The sequence below is a fragment of the Electrophorus electricus genome, chromosome 4 (assembly GCF_041902795.1).
Source record: "Electrophorus electricus isolate QZ-2024a chromosome 4, ASM4190279v1, whole genome shotgun sequence".
NCBI classification, from domain to species: Eukaryota; Metazoa; Chordata; class Actinopteri; order Gymnotiformes; family Gymnotidae; genus Electrophorus; species Electrophorus electricus.
This window is the reverse complement of record NC_137500.1, coordinates 15,994,859-16,006,550: the sequence shown is the minus strand read 5'-3', so window position 1 is coordinate 16,006,550 and position 11,692 is coordinate 15,994,859.

Sequence of the window (11,692 nt, the reverse complement as noted above, 5' to 3'; positions counted from 1 at the left end):
CACCAGCTCTACTCATGCCGAACGAGCAGCGCCGACCCGCGCGCGCTGTGTGCAGGCGCAGCCGCAGCGACATCGACCTATTCAGGTGATGAGGGGCTCAGATCACCAACAGAGTACAGGCAAGAGTAGAGTTCCTGATGAATGTCTAGCCTTAGAACATTTCTCTGAGCCTGCTTTTTTAACAAGTGGAATGAATAAAAAGTTGAAGTACCGTCCGTAAAGGCGATACATTTGCCCTGGCCAACAACGATTTTGCTTCCTGAAAATAAATATAATTTTCTTATGCATTTTGCGCACTGAATCTAAATATGGTTTTAGATTTTCTGTATCGCCCATAGTTGTTGTTTTTTTTATTCCAACATACTCGCATGCCATTAAAAAAGTGGATTTCCTCTGTCGACAGACTATTGCTGAACACTGAAGCAGGATGCTCCTGAAGCAAAATGTAGGGGAGAATCATATATAAATATGAAAAATAAAATCATTATTTATACATAAGTAATATATAGTTTAATGTAAATTTGAAGTGTTCCTTCACTTAAAAACCATAGAGGATAGAAAATTCTAAATACTGATTCAAATGTAGTGTAAAATGTACTATAAGGTCCAACTGTTTTAGCTTGTGAGGCAAAAAAAAAAAAAAAAAAAAGTTCAATTTTTTGTGGCCCAGTGTTATAACTCTCATTACCCATATGCCAGACAGCCAAGTCGCAAATCAATTTCAAATCTCACAGCGGCAACATGCCAGTGCTTCGGATACGGAAGTACGAAAACCAGAAATATCCCATTTAATTCAGTATCCTCACTAGACCACTGACCTGGAAACAACTTCATCTGTCCCAATCGCAACATACACCCAGTGCAATAGAGACAATGTCTTGATTTAGCTAGATCAGTTATAAACGTCTTGGAGTAGACACCTTTTTAGAGTAAACCGGTGATGATACCTGAACAGTGTTGTGGTTGAGGGAGATTGTGGTTGGCCTACCTCGAGTCTTCTTTTCTCTTTAGCATACATAAGGTTGTAAAATGCAAAGTAAGACTATCAATTTACTTCGTAATTACTTGAAGATTATCACAGTCCAGAGACTGCAGATTCACCTTCATCAAAGGTGGTGAAAAAGTGACTCTCTCAAACCTTTAAACACATTTACACACACCACATCTTTAGTCCAAAAAACATCACTTTCTTTCATTTTACTGAAAGATGTTCTGTGACACCTTTCATTTATGATAAGTCTTCATTTACCATTCCTGCATATACAGACTAGATGATAAAATTGGTTAATTTTTCAGCAAGATCAAGCACGCTGCCATGCAGAGGAAGTTCGATGTCAGCAAGATCCCCACACAATATGCAGATGAAACAAGGAACAGGTTCGACTTGCGCAGGAAGGAAGGAGGGGACCCTGACAAACTGTGGGTAGAGATCAAGGAAACCATCACTGACATTGCTCAAGAGCACTTTCCATACAAGAAGCCAGTGCATGGTGGGAACTGGCTAACTGCAGCCTCCCTCCATATCGCTGATAAGAGAAGAGAGGCTAAGCTAAAGGCTGGCAGGACGAGCCAAGGCGACTCAAGGCTGTCTTCTAAATAGAAGCCAGGAAAGACAAAAACAACTTCCTGAATGCCTGATGCACGAACCTCAAAGAAGCCAATAAAAAGGGCCACATCTGAGAATTATTGACCACTGTGAAACAAGTGAAGAAGTCTTCACGCAACCATCAAGGAGCATGATGGGAATGAAATCAGTGACCAGCAGGATATCAAGAAGAGATGGAAAGAATACTTAGAGGATCTATACACTGGTGCCAGGACTGACTACTCAGAGGAACTTAATGGCCAGGAGGAACTGGAACCAGACCTTTTGGAAAGTGTGCTTTGGTTTGTCTCGTTGGATTATCATCTTGTTGGTTAAGGTAGGATCTGAGTTCACTTACTTTTGTCTTAATTTCTGTGAAATTCAAGGCTTGTTGTCTAAACCTAGTTGTTAGTTGCTTGGTAGCGGTAATTACTCACTACAGGTGTAGTTTCACCCTGACCTTAGGTGTGAATTGAGGGGTGGGCGTATTGAACTGAGTTAAATTAGGACGACTCCTAATCAACATCTGGAGGAGGTATGGTGGTGTTCTCAATCAGTTCATCTACATCTCACCTACAGGACTTCACAAACTCAGCTAAGTATCTTCTCATATTATTTCAATCCTTTATCTCATACATCCACAAATCAAGCATCTGAAATGTGCTTCACAATTCCTGTCCACATATCCCACAGGTCTCCTCGACACAATCATAGACGTCGCAATCTCAGCAACCTCACTGGCTTCACACCATTACATATCGTGGTGGCAGGAGGGCTCTGGAACTGCCAATCTGCTGTCCAGAAGACTGACTTCATCTCAGCATTATCATCCCTCCACTTCCTACACTTCCTGGCTCTGACAGAAACATGGATCACCTCTGAGAACTCGGTGACTCCGGCTGCCCTGTCCTCTGCCTTTTCATTTATGCATTCTCTGAGGTGTCTTGGCAGGGGGAAACTATTTGCAACTCTGTTCTTTTAGTTTTGAACTGTATTAAACAACATTTCCAATCATCTTAAACACTGTTTCATTGCAAGAAAACAGATAACATGCTGTTGGAAACTATTTGCAACTCTGTTCTTTTAGTTCTGAACTGTAAGAAACAGCATTTCCAATCATTACAATCTCCTTAAACACTGGTTCATTGCAAGAAAACAGATAACAAGATGTTGGAAACTATTTGCAACTCTGTTCTTTTAGTTCTGAAATGTATTAAACAAGATTTCCAATCATTACAATCTCCTGTGGCACAGGTTTACTAATGTCTTGAGAGTGGCGTTTCACTCCACTTTCCTTCTCTACACTTTCCATCTCCTCTTTTGAATTTCATGCCATTACAGTGTCTTTCCCCATCAAACTTCTTATCATTGTCATGGACCTGATCTTCACCCATACCACCACAACGTTGGACATTGCAGTCACCCCCCTCCACCCCTGGGACCATCACTTTCTATCCTTCTCTCTCTCCCTTCCTTCTCTTTCCATCCAGTCCTCTCCGACATGTTCCTCCTTCCTCTGTCACAATCTGCGCTCAATAACTCCCTCTTCCCTTACTTTTACTATTTTGTCCACCCTTCCTCACCCTGATTTTCTATCCTCTCTCTCTTTATATACAGTTACAAATACTTTCATTTCTACACTCTCCTCATCAATGAATCTTCTGTGCCCTCTCTCCTCCAGATCCGCTAAGTCCTCCCCGCCTGCCCCCAGCCCTCCTCTCTCCACAGATGAAATTCTTCAACTCCTGACTTCCAACAATCCGACTACATGTCCGTTGGATCCAATTCCTTCTGCTCTGTTCCAGACAATCGCAAGAGATCTGCTTCCTTTCATCTCTGTCATCATCAACAACTCTTTATCTTCTGGATATGTGCCTACTGCATTCAAAACTGCCAGGGTGGTACCAATCCTCAAGAAGGCCACACCTGACAGCTCCAGCATTACCAACTACAGACCGGTATCACTTCCCTCTTTCCTCTGCCCTTGAACGAGCAATTTATAATCAATTGTCTCTTTTTCTCACCCAGAACCAGCTGCATGATCCCAATCAGTCTGGCTATAAATCAGCACATTCTACAGAAACGGCCCTCATAGCGGTGACTGAGAAACTTCATGGCTCTAAAGCTGCCAAACAGTCATCTGTTTTGATTCTTCTAGACCTTTCAGCAGCCTTTGACACAGTGAACCACAACATTCTCTCTGTTCTTTCCAGGCTTGGTGTGACTGGCTCTGCTTGGAGATGGTTTCAGTCCTATCTGGATGGATGGTCCTATCAGGTGACATGAAGAGGATCCACATCCAAACCGTGTAGACTCTCCACTGGTGTTCCACATGGCTCAGTATTGGGCCCCCTTCTCTTCTCTTTGTATACTCGTTCTCTTGGTGATGTAATATCTCATGGTTTCTCCTACCACTGCTATGCCGATGACACTCAATTATTTCTTTTTTTTCCACCCTCTGACACACAGGTCTCCAGATGTATCTTGGCATGCTTGACTGACATTGCGTCATGGATGACAGCCTACCACTTGAAACTCAACCCCAGTAAAACTGAGCTTCTGTTCATCCCAGGTACTCCCAACCCTTACCATGACCTCACTGTTTCCTTTGAGAACTCCCTGGTATCACCATCTGAAGCTGCCCATAGCCTGGGCATAACTTTGGACAACCAGTTGTCATTCTCAACTCATGTTTCTAATCTAACCCAGTCTTGCAGATTCCTCCTTTGTAACATACAAAGGATTCGACCCTTTCTTTCGCAGAAACCTACCCAGGTGCTTGTGCAGTCTCTTGTGATCTCAAAGCTAGACTACTGCAACTCGCTACTTTCTGGTCTTCCTCTAAGAGCCATCAAACCTCTACAACTTGTCCAGAATGCAGCAGCATGACTGGTCTTCAATCTTCTGAAGTTCACACGTTACTCCACTGCTGCGCCCCCTTCATTGGCTCCCTGTAGCTGCACGCATCAGATTTAAAACCTTGATGCTTGCCTACAAATCCAAAAATGGACCAGCCCCTTCATACATGGTCAAATGGTCAATGGTCAAAGCCCGAACTGTACCTCGAGTACTTCGAACCTCAAGTACAGCTCGGCTTGAAATACCTTGCTTCAGGTCTCATGGATGACAAGCATCGAGACTATTTTCTGCCCTGGCTCCAAGATGGTGGAATTAACTCCCGCTTGCTGTCCGGACAGCAGAGTCCTTTGCAGTCTTCAAACGCAGACTGAAGACCCATCTATTTGCAGAATATTTAAAGGACAACTGCCACTGCTCCCTTATTGACTGACTAATTTATTACTTATTGTAGGGCATTATTTATGCGTTTTAACAAACTCTAGCACTTATTGTTTATAGCAATTATCATTGTTTAAGATAGACCTTATGTATTTTGCACTTCTAGGTATCAGCATTCATCCCTGTATTCTACAGTATTCTAGTTCACTGGTATGTTTAATTCTAACCTACTATACTGTACTTGGATATATGCTATGAGTAAATGACAAAGCACCTTTGTAAGTCGCTCTGGATAAGCATGTCTGCTAAATGCCATAAATGGAAATGGAAATGGAAAGTGAAGTGGAGTGAGCACGGAGGCAGCTGCCAAACAACAAAGCACCTGGCATCGATGGAATCCCTGCTGAGCTACTCAAACCAGTCCCAAGAACTGCACTGACAACACTATGCTGGAAGATATGGTGGACTGTACATGGCCAAAGGACTGGAAAAGATCAGTTTTCATCCCACTGCTGAAGAAGGGAGACACCAGGGATTGTGTCAACTATAAATTGATCGCCCTGATTCCTCACGCCACCAAGTTGCTTCTAAAGATCATCCAGAAGCGCTTGGGCAACATCCTTGATCGACACATTCCTGATGTCCAAGTTGGATTCTGCAAGGGCAGAGGGACCCCTGACCACATCACAAGTCTGAGATGGATCATGGAAATGGCAAGGGAGTACCAAAAGAAGCTCTACCAAGGGAGTACCAAAAGAAGCTCTACCAAGGCTTTTGACTGCATCGAGCATGTCAAGCTTTGGGTAGCACTGAGAGAGGTAGGCGTGCCAATGCACCTGATCAGGTTGATCAGGTCACTCTACGACGATCAAGAAGCCACAGTGCAAACCAGGTATGGGGACATGGAGTGGTTCAAGATGAAAAGGGGCACAAGACAAGGGTGCATACTCTCTCCTTTTCTTTTCAACCTCTAGTCGGAGGTGATCATGAGGAAGCAGGACTTAGACAATTGGAGCATTGGGGTGAAAGTAGGCAGAAGAACCATCAGCAATCTGAGCTATGCAGACGATACAACCCTGTTGGCAGAGAATGAGAAGGACCTGAAGAAGCTGATCCTGAAGCTGAAAGAAGAAAGCGGGAAGATGGGACTTCAGCTAAACATCAAGAAGACCAAGATCATGACCACTGCTGACAAGGAAATCCACATAAAGATCAACAATGAATAAATAGAACTGGTTGATAGCTTTGTATTCCTTGCATCCCTCATCGATAGCAGTGGAGGCTTGACAGCACAGATTAAGCGTCAATTAGCGCTGAAGCATGCAGCCATGGTGAACATGGACCAAATATGGAAATGCAAGGATGTCGTGGTCACCAAGCAAAGGCTGATTACAGCCACCGTGTCCCCAATCACGACATTTGGCTGTGAGACGTGGACACTGACGAAAGCAGACAGAAGAAAAATCAACGCCTTTGAGCTGTGGTGCTGGAGAAAATGCCTATGAATCCCATGGACAGCTAGAGTTGCCAATAAAGCTGTTCTGGAACATATCAACCTAGAGGTGTCCCTGGAAGGCAAAATCACCAGACAGAAACTGACCTATTTTGGACATGTGATGAGAGCAAATTCACTGGAAAAGGAGATGCTACTCGGAATGGTCAGTGGTAGGAGGAAACAGGGAAGACCAAGGACCCGTTGGATACTATCAAGTAGGAAACGGGAATGAACAGAATGAACAGAATGAAAGAAGCCATGAAGAACAGGGAAGCATGGAGGGGACTGGAGGGGACTGGCCTACAGAATATCCAAGAGTCGGACATGACTGAATGGTTGAACAAAATTTTTCAGCTGAAGCACAAAAGAAAAGAAATAAGTGAATGGGAACTAGACTGATTATACTATACTGTGTGCACAATTATTAAGTTGAATTTTTGAGTTTTCATTATCATTTTATTATTGAACAAGTACAGTGCTCTCAGTCAATCCAAAATGTTAACAAACTTCAAACCTGAATATTTAAGAAAGTAAAAGTGAGGTTTTGGCTTTCTTAGCAGAATATATATGTGTGCATAATTATTGGGCAACTATTAGTGTGCAGAATTATTATGCAACTAAATAAAACCTCCCTGTTTAAGAAGGGCCCAAAGTTTCTGAATAGGGTTTAGGTCAGGTTAGGAAGGGGGCCATGTCATTAGTCTGTCATCTTTAAGGCCTTTACTGACTAGTGATGCAGCGGAGCGCTTCGATGCATGCGATGGAGCATTGTCCTGCATAAAAATCATGGTCTTCTGGAAAAATGCAGGGTTTTTTTCTGTACTTCTGCTTGAAGAAAGTGTCTTCTTAAAACTGGCAGTAGGTTTGGGAGTTGATTTTGAGTCCATCTTCAACCAGAAAAAGTCCAACTAGCTCATCATTAATAATTTACCGCGGGAATTCATCTCCGTGTTTATAATCACGCTGTACATTCCACCCAGAACACACAAGAGGCTCTCCAGGAGCTGTATGGAGCGATTAGTGTACTGCAGAACGTTCATCCAGACAGACTGTTTATTGTCGTCAGAGACTTCAACCACGCAAATCTCAAGTCAGTACTGCCTAAATTCCATCAACATGTGAACTTTGCAACAAGAGGAGCGAACACGTTGGATCTCGTTTACACAAACATTTCTGGTGCATACCGGGCGGAGCCCCGCCCCCACCTCGGATACTCTGATCACATGTCTGTAATGTTGATTCCTGCATATAGACTGGTCGTCAGATGCTCGAAACCGTTTCTGAAGCAAGTGAGAACCTGGCCAGCAGGAGCCATCTCTGCTCTTCAGGACTGTTTTGAGCAGACGACTTGGATCACGTTCAAGGAGGCTGCTACTGACGGTGGCACTGTTAACCTGGAAGAGTATACAGCATCAGTGACTGGCTACATCAGCAAGTGCATTGATGATGTTACTGTCTCCAAGACCATCACCACACGCCCCAACCAGAAGCCATGGATGACTGCTGAGGTGCACATGCTACTGAGGAACCGTGACTCAGAGCCAAACTGTCACATGCTATCAGGGAAGCAAAGCGTGCACACGCACAGAGGATCCATGGACACTTCAAAGACACTGGTGAAACACGGCGCATGTGGGAGGGCAATCGGGCCATTATTAACTACAGGAAAACATCACCTTCCTGTGACATTGATGCCATCCTCCCAGATGCACTGAATGACTTCTATGCATGGTTTGAAGCACAGAACAACGTTGCAGCGGAAAAGTCCATCCCTCCGCAAAATGACCAGGTGCTGTGCCTGACAGTGGCTGATGTGAATTGTACTCTGCGTGGAGTTAACCCATGGAAAGCTGCTGGACCAGACAACATCCTGGGTCGTGTGCTCACAGAATGTGCTGACCAGCTTGCAGATGTCCTGACAGACATCTTCAAAATCTCTCTGAGCTGCGCCGCGGTCCCAACATGCTTCAAGACCACCACCATTGTCCCCGTGCCTAAGAAGCCCACAGTGTCGTGTCTCAACGACTACCGTCCCATCGCACTCACATCCATCATCATGAAGTGCTTCAAGAGACTCGTCATGAGACATATCAAGACCCAGCTTCCCCCTTCTCTGGACTCCCTGCAGTTTGCGTACCGCTTCAACCGCTCTACAGATGATGCCATCTACCACACTTCATCTGGTACTCACACATCTGGATAAAAAGGGCACCTACGTAAGAATGCTGTTCATAGACTTCAGTTCAGCATTCAACACCATTGTTCCTCAGCATCTGATTGGAAAGTTGAGCTTACTGGGCTTGAACACCTCCCTCTGCAACTGGATCCTGGATTTCTTGACTGGTAGACCTCAGTCAGTCCGGATTGGGAGCAGCACTTCCAACATCACCACACTGAGTACTGGTGCTCCCCAGGGCAGCGTACTCAGCCCTCTGCTGTTCACACTGCTGACTCATGACTGTGCAGCAATGCACAGTTCGAATCACATCATCAAGTTTGCTGATGACACGACCGTGGTGGGTCTCATCAACAAAGACAACGAGTCAGCATACAGGGAGGAGGTGCGAGAACTGGTGAGCTGGTGTAAGGTCAACAACCTGTATCTGAATGTTGACAAGACAAAAGAAATGGTTGTAGACTTCAGGAGAGCAAGGCGAGATCGCTCGCCACTTGCCATCAACGGCTCCTCGGTGGAGATCATCAAGAACATCAAGTTCTTTGGTGTTCACATAGCGGAGAACCTCACCTGGACCCTGAACACCAGTTCCATCACCAAGAGAGCCCAGCAACGTCTTTACTTCCTTTGGAAGCTGAGGGAAGCCCATCTCCCATCACCCATCCTCACTACCTTCTACAGAGGTACTGTAGAGAGCATCCTGAGCAGCTGCATTGTTACCTGGTTTGGGAACTGCACCACCTTTGACCGCAAGACCCTCTAGAGAATAGTGAGAACAGCTGAGAAGATCATTGGGGTCTCTCTTCCCTCCATCACGAACATCTACATAACACGCTGCATCCGGAAAGCCACCAACATTGTGAAAGACCCCACACACCCCTCACATGAACTGTTCACCCTTTTGCCATCTGGAAGAAGGTACTGCAGCATCCAGTCCCGCACCTCCAGACTGTGCAACAGCTTCTTCCCAGAAGCCATTAGACTCCTGAACTCTGGTTAACTCAAATTCCAATTCAGATTCCAAAATGGGCACTTTTATACATGCTTATACACAGTCACACACAGACACACACACACACACACACACATACATGCATACATACATACATATCTATACACACACTCACACATTATTTTGCATCGGACTAGTGCTGAAGACAAACCTCACACAAACAAACTATGCACTCCTGTTGCAGTCTTGCACATTATCCTACTTGCTGCTAGAGTACTGTACTAAATCAACACTGTACTCTGAACTGTTCTGGCTGCTACCAGTGACTGCTATGTTCAGGGTAGCATGTCACTGATTCCTATGCACAACTCGCTTTACATATGCCCAGTACTGTGTACTGGACTAAATAATTGCACTGTCTACTCATTTTGTGTTTGTCCTGTCCTGTATTTATTATCGTTTATTTAATGTTTATTTAATGACATTTTTGCACTATATTGGACTGTTTGCACTTGTGTAGCATGTTGTCTGTTGCACTGTTGTTTTGTGTTGCACCATGGTCCTGGAGGAACATTGTCTCATTTTTGTTATGTACTTGTATATAGCTGAAATGACAATAAAACCTCTTTGAACTTGAACTTTGAACTAATACTAGCCCATAACAGTACTCCACCTCCAGAGTCAAAGTGGATCTTTTTGCCCATTACTGATCCAGCCATGGGCCCATCCAACTGGTCCTCTCATCTCATCAGTCCATAAAACCTTTGAAAGCTCTATCTTCAGATTTTTCTTGGTACAGTCTTGACATTTCACCTTATGTGTCTTGTTCAGTTGTGGTTGGGTTTGAGCCTCCCTTACCTTGGACATGTCACTGAATACTGAACACCTTGTATTTCTGGGCACTCCAGATAGGCTGCAGGCTGCAGTTCTGGAATATGACAGCACTGGAGGATAATGGGTTCCTTGTCGCTTCATGTTTGATTCTTCTGAAATCTTTGGCAGTTAATTTGCATCTTTTTTTCTCAACATGGTTCTTGTGACCCTGTTGACTATTTGCAACAAAACGCTTGATGGTTATGTGATCACTCCCCAATATCTTAGCAATTTTAAGAGTGCTGCATCCCTCTGAAAGACTTTTACAATTCATTAGATCTCTTTTTCAGCCCATTTTGCCTGAGGAAAAGAGACTGCTTAATAAATATGCACACCTTGACATAGGGTGTTGATCTCCTTAGGTCACACCCTCACTCATTATACAAATACACATCACCTCATATGCTTAAGTCAAATAAGCAGTCAAGTTTATACAGCTTGGAGTTGGAAAATGTGCATAAAAATGAGGATATGGTCAAAATACTCTCTTGCCTAATCATTGTGCCCACAGTGTATACAGTAAACTGATTTGGATTACTTAGTTGGCTTGAAGTGCTGCGATTCATTCCTGTTCAGTTTTGCTTTCTTTTAAATTAAGTATGCATAGATCAGTGTATTTTCTGACAAAGCAATATTGACTTGTTATTATTTGTTATAATTATTGCTACAAGCAGTAACCATATGTTTCACTGTACCAATACAAACAACAATTTAATAACAATGTTATGTTATCAGTTTTGGCGGGAAATATAAGAATGTGTGAGGGGATGGTTGTTAGGGAACACATAAATAGGCTGATCTGGTTCCTAAGAGTCCTGCTGCTCCCAACTCTTGGTACTGTGGCAGGAGAAGAGAGAAGGTCTGGATCACTCATCACACAATACAAAGTGTGTGCTTTTATTTTCATTTTTGAAAGAGCATTTCGAAAACCGGACCAAACATGATCAATTTCGACGGACGTTTGGTGTTTGGTGAATGTGCCAAAAGCATAAAGCACACAAATGGTTGTCTCTAGGCTCTGGCAGTGTCCTGAGGCACCAGTTCAACCTGAGTGCATGTTTGTTGGAGCTGAAACTACAGCCCTGTGTACATGCCCAGCCACCTCTCACACACACCTGTGGGATTTGTCATATCCTTTTATTTTTCCAGCCATGGAGAAGACATTCCTCATAGTGGGTAAAGCTCCAGTAACTAAGGTTATGCTGGGAGCTACTTCAAAGATGCTTAGTATAGGGAAAATGCTTCACGGGCTAACTTAAAATGATACATTTCACAGGCTACTTCACTGGAGAATGAGCACAACAAGAATCTGCAAGAACATGCAAGTATAAGTGTGTAGCATGGTATAGCACATGAGCCAGCAGAGACTGTGTA